The following is a 13475-nucleotide window of genomic DNA, read 5'->3' as shown; positions in this document are numbered from 1 at the left end:
AGGGTTTGCTGTGTTTTACTGTTGCGGTGATTGTTCACAGAATGAAAAAGATGTGATCTTATTTGCCTACTTCTTAGCTGCCTAACAAAGCAGTATATTTTCCATGCAACGTGTTATAAAAACGGCTTAAAGATAACGTGAGCTTGCACTCGAGTTTCAGGTCCCATGCCTAGGGGTCCAGGTTGAGTAACCTGGTCTAGTGGGAGGTGTCCCTGCCCATGGCAGGGAAGTTGGAACCAGATGACTTTCAAGGTCCCTTCCAAATCTAACCACTCTATGATTCTATAACAAAACTAAAACCACAAAAACGTCAGTCAGTTCCTGGAATAAAATTGGGGCTCCAAAATTATGTGATTTAAAAATAATGAAATGCAAGATTTTATTCTTGGCTCTTTACAGCAAGATGTCCTAGGTTCCCATTCTCCAGCTTTTTCCTAGAACAGGAAGGAAGGCAAGGAAGACAGAAAGAAGAGAAAAAGAGAAGGAAACAAGGCAACTCTGATATGTTTGCAGCAATTGGAGGCTTACAAAAAAAAAAAACACACCTCACCAAATACTATGGTACTGCAATATACCCCTGGGAGTTGACAACATTATGTCAGACACACAGAACAGAGCGCTTTTGCTGTCATCCTCCCTGGTAATTAGCGATTTAAAAAGCAAGTTGAATCTTTGTGAGGGCCCAGATACATGCAAGTTGGATTATTCGGACAGTTAACAGAAGTGTTACATTAAAAACACAGTCATCATCTGCTCCCCTGGAGTCACCAGAGGGAAGGGGAGCCTCTGAGGAGCACAGTTTAATCCTCTGAGATCCAAATCAAACGCAAGGGACCGTGTTTCTCTCTGGTCATTTCAGAGTAGGGTTTTCAAACACTTCTTCAATTTTCAGACCCTATAGGTACTTTACATTAGAGATGAAGACCGTGAGGAACAAATTTCCATCTATTGACTATAGGTTAGCTGTTCTTAGTTATCTTTTGGGTTCACTGAAAAGCCTTAGAGGTGGCAAGCTCCTGCTCATGAGGGTGCCTAGGATAATTAGCTATACCTCTGTTAAATGCCGCAGGGTTATCTGGGATGAATCCAGAGGTGATTGCTCCCAAAGGATGCTCAATCTGACTAACCGATCACTTTGAATCCTGGTTTTACACTGTTGGCTTTCTCTGCATAGTTTGAATTTCTAAGATGGGCCATCAAACTGGACTGAGATCAGCCTGAATGCCTGATCAATGTTAATACTTATGGATTTTGCTAGATTTATCTCCGACCAATCACATTCACGTCGGAATGAACAACCTTCATTATTAAAATGAAGGCAGCCTTTTTACAAAGCTAAATGTGAGTTGCAAATTGTCATTCACAAGAGTGTCACAGCCTCTCTCTTCTGGCAGAACAGGATGTCCATGAGATATAAAAACTCTTATCCTCAGAAAAGTGTCAACAAACTGTTTTAGGAATAGATCTCATAACCTAGAACATCCAAGTGACATCTTTATATGTACTTCACAATATTTTCGGTTATCTTATTTCCTTGATTGTGCATCAGTTCATTGTCATAACGAGCATTTGGGAGGGGTCTCATTCAGTAAGGATTTGGCACCTATAGCCTCAACTGGAGCTCACCAATGTTTTTTTCAGGGTGCAATTAATCTCTAAGTAAATAGTTTAAAGAAGTCAAGTGCATCTTGCCCTGGAAACGCCTATTCTTTTCCCTTAGCCATCTAAAGTTAATCGACTCTCATCTCATGTACACAACCATGGACTCAAAGGTCCTGTATGGCAGATACACATAGAGAAGACACCAATGTATTTGACCTTCTGATACACAAAGGGTTATTTAAGAAGACAATTTCCAGTGAGGAAACTTATATAGGCAAGTTTGCACGTTTTTGGGTGTTCTTCAACGTCAATGCTTCTTCCCATGCTCTATGGAGTCAGTAAACCTGGAGCCAAGGAGAGGTTTCCAGGCTGAATTCACGGAATCATGGAATCGTGAATGCCTGGGATGATGATGCCATTGACTGAGGGGTGACTAAGGGATGTTCATATCTCAGTGGTGAGAGGAGAGGTCCATCAGCAGTAGCTGTCTTGGAAGTCATCTTGAAGACAAAATGAGGGTGCAGAAGGCCAGGAGAAATTCCTCAGTTGGGGAGAAATAGGCCAGATGATAGATAAAACTGGAAAGAATGTTTTTCTCCTACTTGTGTCTGGGGGAAATAGACCAGCAGAAGATCTTTCCTTTTTGCATGATCTGAGAACTTGAAAGTTTACACAGCTTTAAAAGTATGGGAAAAGGCAAGGCAAGGAGAAAAACCATGCCATTCTATTCATAACCATAGAAAAAAATCGTAATAAAATTAATTTCTAAGAGGCTGGCCTTGAAAGAGATGGAATCTCTTCAATGTTGGTAAGATGTGTCCCTGAGCAACACCTGAGTGACAGCTGAAGTGCTCCCTGCAAGGCTCTCCAGTGACAATAGACCAAGGATAGCAGCGGTCTGGAAACCAGGGACAGCATTTCCACCCTCAAACCTTGCTGAATTCCGCTGCTCTAAATACAACAGGTCCATGGAGAGAAAAAAAGGCAAGGATTTGAGTCACGTACTTTTCTTTTAGAAACCAGGGTTAAAAAGACACTAGGACCTCTTAAGGAAAGAAGTTGTGAGACCTGAAAGCTAAATTCTTGCCATAGTTAGAAAAGAAGGAAAACTCTAAAAACCTTTTATTTTCGTTACGTAAATGCAATTTTTCTTAGGCAATCAGTGTAAAAATGCTCATAGACACTAACTTCCCTTATTCCTGTTTTGCTACCTCGGCAACAAGGAGGAAGCATGCTCCAAAGCTCTCTGAAGCTAATGAAAATCTTCCCTTTTCACTCACAGAGTCCCAAACAACCTTTTTATTCTTCTTAAACAAGATCTGGCCTGCCAGAAATAAAAGTGCAGTGATCCTGAAACTTGTTTTAGGCTCTCTAAAACAGATAAAATATACATGCTGGTTTTTTTAATGAGAATATTCGAAGTATTACATCTGTCCATTTTATAGTGCTTTTATGACATTTCTCTCTTTCTCTGTCTCTCTTCCTTGGATGAAACAAAAGCACCAATGAAAGATTCATGGCACAGAGGAGCCAGGCAGCAGACAGATCTCTTCAGTTTGGTATTGTAGTGGTCTGGACATATTTAGTCCAGTTTTGGTCCCTGGACTGTTCAGGACCACTTCACCTAAGAAATCCTATGAGTTCCTCTCTGACCTGGCAATAAGCCCATTCAGAGGTGATTTAAATAATAATAAAATAAAAATAAATAAAAAAGCAAAAGAGGAAAAAAGTAATCGGGAGAAAGAGAGGAATTTGCTTTTGGGGGGGACGATATCTTCAAATCTTTTGTTGTTATATATATCAGCGTAAGAGTCAGATTTCTCTATTGACTTTTATATTGGCTTTTGGGCTGATTTTTATACATGGGCTTGGGTGTGTATGAACAGTTTTATCTTCAGCAGTGCCACTCATTCTGTTTTCTAAGTGTAAGGCACTCTTTATTCAGAAGAAAAAATCCTTTAGACAGAGAAGAGGCATTTTCTAGATTGGAAAAGTATATCCTTCGACATGTACTCACACTCTCCAGACACACATGCCTCTAGCTGGAGCAGCTGCGGCACTGCGTTTGGATCACACCACCTCCCAGGTTTCAGTCTGTTCAATTGCTCTCGGAGTTTACAGTGCAGAGATTAAAATAGGAGTTAGGGAGAAGTGGCTTTATACAAGCAAAAGCACTGCAGCCAGCCGCATTTCTCTTGCTCTGGGGCAGGCCAGGAGACGGAGAGGAAGGCAGGGAAAAGCCAGCTGGCTCTGCAGCCCTGGCAATGGGGGGAATTAAACCGTTTGACTTTTAGGCAGCCAAAGTTGGTTTGTTTTTTTTTTTTTCATCTATTTCCCAGAAGCATAAAGCTTTCCATGGTAGATGAGGCAAAAGCATTTTCTAGCTAGTTTAATCCAAGCATGACACCTGGAAACTTCTCCACACGTTCCCTACCAAAGGCTGATTCTGAAACCCTTCGCTTTGCATTTTTGCATCCTGTCTACACCAGCACAATATGCTTTTGTATCACCTCTGAGGCTCTGCAGCCTGAGTGTACACTCACCCATGAGATCAGCACGGAATTATAAAGTCTGTACAAACTCTTTTGCAATTACTCGCATTTGAAAAATACACGTGAACTGCATCGGTTACCCGAGGCAATCCCAGTGCATGCTTAGTATGGGCTGTGATTACGAACAGAAATCCTGCACCGAAGTCCAGTAATGTTTCTTTACTGGACTTCCAAAAATCTGCTTCCACTTCTTGTACTTGTTCGCTGAGTGGGCTTGCTGCTGTGAAGGGGAAGGTCCATGACCGCGTCTGACTTTCCTCCAACAAAGCCCGCAGCTCCCAGAGCTCGGCGTTTGAGGAGAGGCAGGTGGAGGTTGTGTTTTGATTTACAAACTCTTCCACACAGCATTTGATTTAATAGTTTAATAATTAATCAGGGAGGGAAGAAAGAAGGCATTTACAAAGGGCTGAGAGGAAATCGATGGCAGGGAGGGCACATCGTTGCTGAGGGAGAAATGAGGACTGCATCAGATTGGGCTAAGAAAAATAATCCTGTGAATATTTAGAGAGAATTTCACTTAGAAAAGGGCTCTAGCTTTTTATCTTTGCGAGCAGAAGTGGTTGAAAACATCTCTGGCTTTGAGAGGTGAAAAGAGGAGAACTTCTGATCTTTCAGTGCCCTGCCTGCTGGTGATGGAGGGGAGACATGGCCAGGATGTTCCTCTCCCATGACTTTCTCACCCTCTTTTCTGTGCTTGGTGTCCTGGTAGACTGTTCTTTCCCAGGGATGCCATAAAGCAAGTTTCTCTAAAAGAGAAAGAAGACATATTCTATATCTTCAGGAAAAGTGTGATATACTGCCTGTGTAGAAATCACAATGAAACCTCTCTAAACTAAACTTCTGCTACCTAACGCAGCACAATTTGGGGAAGAGATTATTAATGAATTTAATTTAAAAAAAAATACCAAGAAACACAAATGAAATGTTTTTATAATGTGCTCTGATTTCTCCTTTGCCCAGAGAAAATGTGCTTATCCAAGTCATCTGAGCATCTTCAGCTGCCTCTTGGGCTGAAAAACAGCTGAACTTGACTATGGTTATATAATTTTATTTATTTATTTTGCAGGTTTGCACTTTTTGGGGTTAAACAGCAATCAATGAATAGAACACAAGAAGCAGTTCCCTGGGTTCATCCTCATTTGAATAAGACACCCAGCAGTTCATAGACACACAAAAAAAAATGCACCAAACTGTTAATTGATTTTTAAAGGAGAATTATGATGCTTTTAACAAGCCACTTATCTTGCTAAGCATTGTTAGGGTAGTATTGTACGTTCCACTGAAATGGCTGTTCCACAATGTGAGTCCCTAATTGCTTATAAAGCACACTGTTTATTGAGTATTAGCTCTGGCATAGTTGTTTATTACAGGAGTGCATCGCTTAATGCTTGTAAAAAGCCATCTAACTTAAATATGCTCTGCCTTGTCTCTTACCCTCTGATGCTCTCGTGCACACATGCTCTCCGTCGCTAAGTTTGCAGCGGGAAGAGAGGAAAAGTATTAGCAGCGCTGAGCTGAGCTGGAGGAGGTTGCCTGGTAACTGTGAAGAAGGGAGTCTGACTCTGGAGTGTATCGACTATATATTATCCCCCTCACCCCCCTCCCCGCTCTCTCCCTACAATTAATAGGTCAGCGACCCGATGAAACATTTCAGATGAAGTCAAACTATTAGCTGGACAAATGTGTCTCAAGTACCGCCGCACGCCGGTTCCGTATGATTACGATACATTATGTGCCGGCAAAGGAAGCGTGAATCATTCGTACCCTCGGCTGAGCCCACGCCGTCCTGCAGCAAAACACCCTGAGCGGCCCTGAGCGATGTGCTGCCTTATCTTCTGAAGACGTGAAGCCTTCGGTTAGTGTGATCTACAGGGCAGTTAGTTGGCAGCTGGGATGCATTCGCCTTCCTCCTTTGTGGGCATTTGTCATTCGTCTTAGTGAGATGGGTAGTATTTTCGGGGGGAGGGAGGGAAATGTTGGGAGAGGGAAGACAAGAAAACAGATATAGTGATATCTGTTTGGTTATAGCTCCTTTCTTAAGACCAGGAATCACTTCTTTTATTTGAGGAGCAAGTAGGTAGATTTACCATCCCTTAGACTTCCCCATACTGAAGCAGGCAGGAGTTTTTTAAGCAGGAGGATGACCAAGTATGACATTCAGCTTCTGATTTCTTCTTTCCCATATAGTTAGAAAACCTCTTTTCTTATCAAAAGAACGGCCTGTACTGTAGGAATAGTTGAAGAAGTGTTTTCTGGCTGGACTGAGAAGTGGGAAGCAGTGGTGTGGGATTTTCAGAGTGAACAACTCTTCTAGTCCTGTCTTGCTGCACGACTTGGTTGGTCTTCTTGAATTCCAGAATCAACTTGCATTGTGTTAGTGGCATTGTCTACCAATGGCCACGACCTGCGACTCTTCACAAGGGGATGTGATCCATCCCTAGTTGTATCCAATAAAGAGTGTCTTGGAGCACTTGACAAATGAATATACATTCAAGACAGATCCTTTCCTGTAATGGTCTTGGTGGAACAGAAAACTTCTCTGGAATGAAATGGAATTGATTTGCCAGGGCACAATCATGCTTAGTATTTTCCTACAGGAAATAATAAAAGCAATAGAGAAGGAATATCTTCATTTTAAAACCTGGCCTGCTCTAAAATCAAAGAGAAATGCTTCTAACTGACCTGTGGCTTGAACTCAGGAACTTGGCTTATCACTTTTGCATCTTAGCATCTAACTGCATGCTTCTTGGAAATACAGTTTCTCAATTCTTCTGTCCAATGAAGCTATTATACTACTTTGTTGGGAAAAAGAATGATGTGAGATTGGTAGACCAGATTCAGAATCAGAGACTTGAAAGTGTGGTTCGCAATTGAGATTTCTGCTGTTTGAGATCATCTTTGTTGATGAATTCTTAATGTATCATCTATCTTGTCAACCTATTCTAATGCAAGGTTTCCCTCTATGCTTAATCTCTCGGGCACTTCAGTTAGTTAGAAGAAAACAGTATCATGTTCCTTCACAGGAGTCTCAAGGGCTTTGCGAATCCTCCAAAAGACCTTTAAAATTAGAAATTACCAGCAAACTTTGTACAACCAAAGATGTGTACCAGTCAATTTCCCGTCTGTCTGAAATTAAATACTGTTGCCCCACTTAATGCCATGATTTGGATAAGTTGATTTCTAAGGGAGCTCAGGAAGCTGCAACAACTGACTTCTAAGTGAAAGTCGCTTTGATGAAGACCATTTGGGATTTCAAATGGCCTTAAATGGAAAAATCCAAATCCACAGTAAAACTAAATGGGAAAGTCTCTGGAGATCGTATGTTTCAATAAGCTTCACTCAATAAGCTTATTAAGAAAAATGTCAGCAAATACGACACTGAAAAATCCACAGTGTATTTCTTCTAGTATCAAAAATTCTACAGTCCAAGACTACACTGCTCTATATTTATATCTACTGTTTAATTAAATTACACAGTGTTAGTTTAACTCACTGGCAAAAGATTTTCCTGTGGTACTAATCTTTGAATTAAATGCTATGACTACACTATAGATAAAACAAGATTGCATAATTCATAAATATATATAGAAATATATATTTACCTTTAGGCATACATAATTTTTCTCAGCGTTCTCTCACTCTGTTTTCTCACTGTGCCAGCTCAATAAGCTGTGCTAAACTACATCTCATCTTGCAGACAGACACCATTTCTTGATGCTAAAATATTGGCAATGTAAGTTCAAGCACTTTATAAAGTGAAAAAATTAAGCATTTGACCAGACTCTGTACTCTGACTTCTATGTTTGAAAACCTTTCAGTATTTATTTAACACATTTATAACACTTTTTAAATGAGTTAAAAGCCTGTTGATCTGGAAGGGTTTGCAGGTTGGGTTGAATATGCAGTCAGCCTGGAGTGAGCACCTTTGTCTCAATCAAGATGCTTCCAGTATCTACAACCAAACTACTTGTCTAGGCTACTCTTATAGTCAGCGGAGGAAATAAACACTTTTAGAACATGACTCATCTCATTGTAAAATAATTGTCTAAAATTGGTCACATGAATTCTATTCTTAAAATGTATATTTGTCTCCATTGGCCTAAATGAGAGCTGAGGATTAACAGCTCAAATGGTAAGCAGTACCACGTATAGGTGGAATTTATCTAACACACGTGGCTTGTATATCTGATCAGATAAATTCAAATCTGTACCATCTGTATCCACTGAAAAACAATGGACTTCTTCACAGACAATCAAGTCACCATCTGCTAATGCAACTGCAGGTTGTTGCCTTGAAGGCTTCGGTCTGGAAGAGGAAAAGCAACATAAGAAAGCGGTGAGTTATCTTACTGCTTGTCTCTTTGCATACTCCGATGCTTACTCTTTGCATACTCTTGCGCAACTGATGTTTGCATCCATACTGACAGAATCACCAACAGCTTTTGAAGTGAAACTCATGCAAGCTTAAGAAGCTGGACGGTTGAAAGCAGGCAACCACGAGCCTATTTATTTGCCATTAGTTAAGATTTTCTGTGATTATATCAATTCCCCAGCTGCAGATATATAAATAGCTAATAAAATACCTGGCTTTGCAGGTTATTAGCTAAGTTTTCTGAGTAATATGGGTTTCCAAGTTTGTTCCCTGTACAAGCCATGAAGATAAAACCCATTAAAAAAAATGAAAGCAGCACACCAGTGTCTGTAGTAGCCCTTATTGTGAAGTCTTTTTTGTGTTTATTTGCAGTTTTAAAGCATACTTTACTGGCTGATACCTTGATGCAGTATCTGTTTTCCTACATGTAGGTCCCTTTGTGAAAGAGGAGTCATTAGCTTGAACCCACAGCAGTTACTGGTATATTAGAAGGACCTGAGATAAATAGTTGTGTTGCATGAAAATTAGCAAAATAAAATACTTGCCTTAAAAAGTTGATATCTTGGGAGAAATCTTTTGCAAACAGTACTGGACTGAATACAACTATGTGTTTTATCTCTTAAGAAGATTTTCCCAGTAGCTGTGAATTACGATTCCAAGAAGCATTAGATTTCCCAGACACTAAAGGTTTGATTCAGTTGTGCAGACACAGTTGTCCAAGCCTCTGGTTATCAGAGACAGCCAAACGGGGCTGGGAGCTGTGTATCTCTGCCCTTCTACAGCGTTATCTGGTGTCCTGGGCAAGGTATCCTGAGGCCTCTCAACTGACATGACATGCCTATATTCAGACGACAGACTTGAGACCTTGGGCGAAACCATGAAGGTCTTCCTGGAAACATCTGCACCATTCCCCAGTGTCCAGCATAATTGATCCTCTTTACTTTTGCCATTCCCACCTCTTGCATCCAGCTCATCTTTCTGGACAAAGTGTTGCTTGGGCTCTGCAGTCATATTTCTCTCTGAAGACATCAATTGTCTCTGTCTAAACCTTCAACAAGATCGTGAGTTAGGAAGGAAAGGACTTTTTAGGTCATTTTGCTTGCATTCAACCCAGTACAGTTGATCCATCATCTCCATTTTGTGTAAGGGTGAACTGAGTAAAAGAGGTCAAGAAATACATCTTCTGTGGATTATCTCAGATCATGAGATACTCTGATTAGGCTTGTGTAACTTTGACGACATTAGTGCAATTACTCTGATATACACAATCTGAATCAGATGAGCAGATAATTACTGGCAGAAAATTGAATTACATGGATTTATTTGAGCTGTGGTCATAATGTGATTTAAAAAAACCCATAACCCTGACAAGATGAATTGGGATGGGCTACAGATGCCTACAGACAAAACGGGTTGGAATGATCTTCTGCCCAGATCTCACACCGCAGAGTACTTGCAGCTGCTTTGTGGAGCCCTCAAAGTCACTATAAATATGACAAGCCCATGAAGTTTCTTGGTAAGCAAAAGAACATCTTTGAGTGACATAAAAATACATGTTGAGTTCTACTGTATTTGCTTAAGTCCTACCTAACTCCCAACACTCTCCCCAAGCTGTAAAGATCACATGAGTTACTGTCCCAGCAATCACATTTGCCCCATGAGATGCAGGGGCAGGATGCAGGCACCATAATGCAGCTAACGCTACATGAGCTGAGTGTATAAATTCTTGTTACACTGAGCAGAGTCAGTAGGAGAATAGCAGCTGCAAAGTTAACACCTTCCTTTGGTGAGATAAGTAATTTTTAGGAGTCTGTGGACTGTAATAATGGGGTGTCCTCTGGTTATGACAAGACCATGAATACTCTGCCCACAGGTAGAGACCATCAACATTGTTACCTAAAGTTAGGGAGTCAACCCAGGTGTCTAAACAGAGGTAGCAAGCACCACTTGAGCCCAATCAGAATCTCCTGCCAAGTCTCTGGTTGATGCTCTGAAAGTAAACAGGACCTCTCTAGATCAGGTCATGCCTGGCATGCCCATGCTCACATCCTACAGCATCTCAGCTGGTACCCAGCAGCAATGCTTGAACAGCTGCATCAAGCCTTGTGTGCAGAAATTCAAGCTGAGCCCATCCCATTTCCTTTGAGGCATCCAATTTCTACACCTTGTTGCTAAAGTAACTGAGCTAGACTGACCACTTTATTTTTACCAGAAGAATATGGGAGTTGGGTTTTTGTCTCATTTAATCACCTCTCCTTGAAAATAGTCATTGTTAGCCATTCCTGAAATCCTGACTAGATTCATTTCCTCTGAGAGAACGGTAATGGAGGTATCTCCATCTGTACTACTCACCTATCCCCTTTTCTGAGCCAGTGGAGGCAAACGGATGTTGTGCACACCTCATTTCATCCTAAACTGACCATTCAAAACAAGTTTTACCTGAGAAGTGTTTGTTTCCTTCCATTGACTATAATGACAAGCTCAGAGGTAGTGGCATTTCATCTGTACATTCATGTTCTGTTTCAGTGCTTGGCAGTACTATGATATAATCCATTTCTACTTTACCATCAGGTGATTGGAGTGGAGTTACCATCTCCAAACAACCTCTACAGATCAAGAGGAATTGGTTTGAGAAAAGTTCTGCAATGTCTTCTTCATGCAATGGAATCTTCAGGCAAGACTTTCTTTCTTTTGCCTCGGTAAAAGTTGCTAAAATAACTTGTTCAGCAAGCCTGTCATCAAAATTGGGCTTTGATCTGCCTGCATTTTCCTCTGTACTGTCTGTACGGACGTAACCAATTTGTAAGAAGGTAATCATGCTGCTTTCATTCTTTTCCTAAGCCTTCACTAGATCAATGTATTAACACTTTGTGATAGCAATCTTGGAACTGCTTCTAATCCAATATTAACTCTCCCACTGACCTCTTTGTAGTATTATTCATAGATTTGAAAGGAGGATACTGAAACCCAAATTACTATTACTTTCAGAAATGGTTGCCTAAACCCAGACATGCACATCACTGACCATGAGATGGTCAGTGGAGTTGGTCAGAGGACGAGAAGGAGCAGTGGGGTGAACACTGTGAAAGATGAACCCTCACACATCACATGAAACAGCCAACCAAAAAAAAAAAACCCCAACCCTGTACACACCCAATAGAGGAACATTTTTAGATGCTCTCAGAACAAGCAGTAGAAAGGAAAGGAGGCCTCCTGAACAGATCTACAGCTCACAAAAATTGGTAGAGCCATCCTGAAGCCAGCTTATACCATCTGTGAAGTTGTCCCTATGCATTTATTTGAATGTAAAGATGGAAAAAACCTTTCTATTTACAAATAATAGCTTTTATAAACACACTTTTCTAGTGATGGCTATTTTATTGTCTGACTGATGCACTGTAGGGAACACAATTCTAAGTTTTCCTGTAGGCCACATTTTTATTTTGCAGCGAGATGTCACAATAAAATTGCATAAGAAGAAACAATACAAATAAGATGCCAAAGTGAGAAAAAATAATCAGCTCAGGGAGGAGGAAAACACATTTCAGTCTCCAAAACATCAGCAGAAACTCTTATATTTCCATTATGAAAATAGATGACATTCTTAATGTAAAGGCCTCTCTGATATGCTCTGTAATATTACATTGTCCTGTATACAGTTATTTTGTGAGAAAGCTCTATTATAAGCATTCTCTTGCTAAATCTTTTCTACTATAACCTATAAATGCCTGATATCTATTTGCAGCTCAGTGCACTTTTGGTTAGCACTTTGATGCATTTTGAGGGAAAGTACCCTAAGAGTCGGTCATTCTCCATCATACCTGGGGGGTGACTTTTAACTGTTCACCACATATTTTGATAATGGGGACCCCAGCAACAGCCGAATTACCGAAATCCAAGGGAACTGCTGAAGTCACAGTGTTGGGAAGCTGGAGGGCTTTTGGACTACCATGTGATATTTAAACCACTTAAGTCCTAACAATGAGGCTGCAGCATTATCAAATTATTTGTCTTAGCTTTTTAACTTTGATTTGAAGTATTCTATGAAGACCTTAATGCTGTAACTATTGAAAAGTGGGGAAAGTGAACATGTAAATATGAAAAGACTTGCCCAAAACTGGACAGCAGCAGAAGTAGACAACAGGTCTCCTGCAGTCCAGTATTCATTTCACCAGGAGAGAAGCACTGTCCACAGGAGCCTCCGAGAGCCCCGGGAGGAACAAAGCAAGGTATGAGCCACAAACTGATACTGCTTGTGACAACAGAAATTGCTGAACCAGCTCAGCTGAAATGTGATTTCACCCTAGAGTCCTTTGCAAAGCCAACAGGATGGCACTGTTTGGTTGCAATCCAGCAGTGAGGTCGTTCAAGGATTCAATTTCCTTGACCTGCGGAGATTTGAAATCACATTCATCCTCTCTTATGTAAAGGCTGACAAGTAACACAGGGAAGGGTGGTGCTTTCTCCTCTTGGAGTCACACCATGCATGCAAACTGCTTCACTTTAAATTTGCTCAAGGGAAGCAAATGTAAAAATTACACATGTTGCTAAGGAATTTTCCAGAGCCATGGACCTTGGGCTACCACATAAAGGAAGTCCCATGCTTCAGCAATACTTGTATGCCCCTACCAGCCAAAGCCAGAGGGTGGAAAAACCTGTGAGAGGGAGCTACTGGAGAACATACTGTCCCTTGGTGCTCAGAAGTCACTGTCTTCAAGGCCATGTTTCCACCCCCTCTGCAATACATGTTTGAATATTTTATTCAAAGCAGAGAGATGCAAGCAGGAGAGAGAGAGAAAAAAAAAACAAACAGATGCAGAACTTTACCAAGCATTTACATCCTCCCAGGCAGGGAAGGGCAGTGGACAACACCTGAGAGAGACTTTGTAATCTCCAAAACCTGAGTGTGTTCCCACTGAGCTGTTTCCTCCCCCAGTTTATGAAGGACA

The sequence above is a fragment of the Numenius arquata genome, chromosome 2 (assembly GCF_964106895.1).
Source record: "Numenius arquata chromosome 2, bNumArq3.hap1.1, whole genome shotgun sequence".
In the NCBI taxonomy this organism is placed as follows: Eukaryota; Metazoa; Chordata; class Aves; order Charadriiformes; family Scolopacidae; genus Numenius; species Numenius arquata.
The sequence above is the reverse complement of the archived record's forward strand: the minus strand, read 5'-3'. Positions refer to the sequence as shown.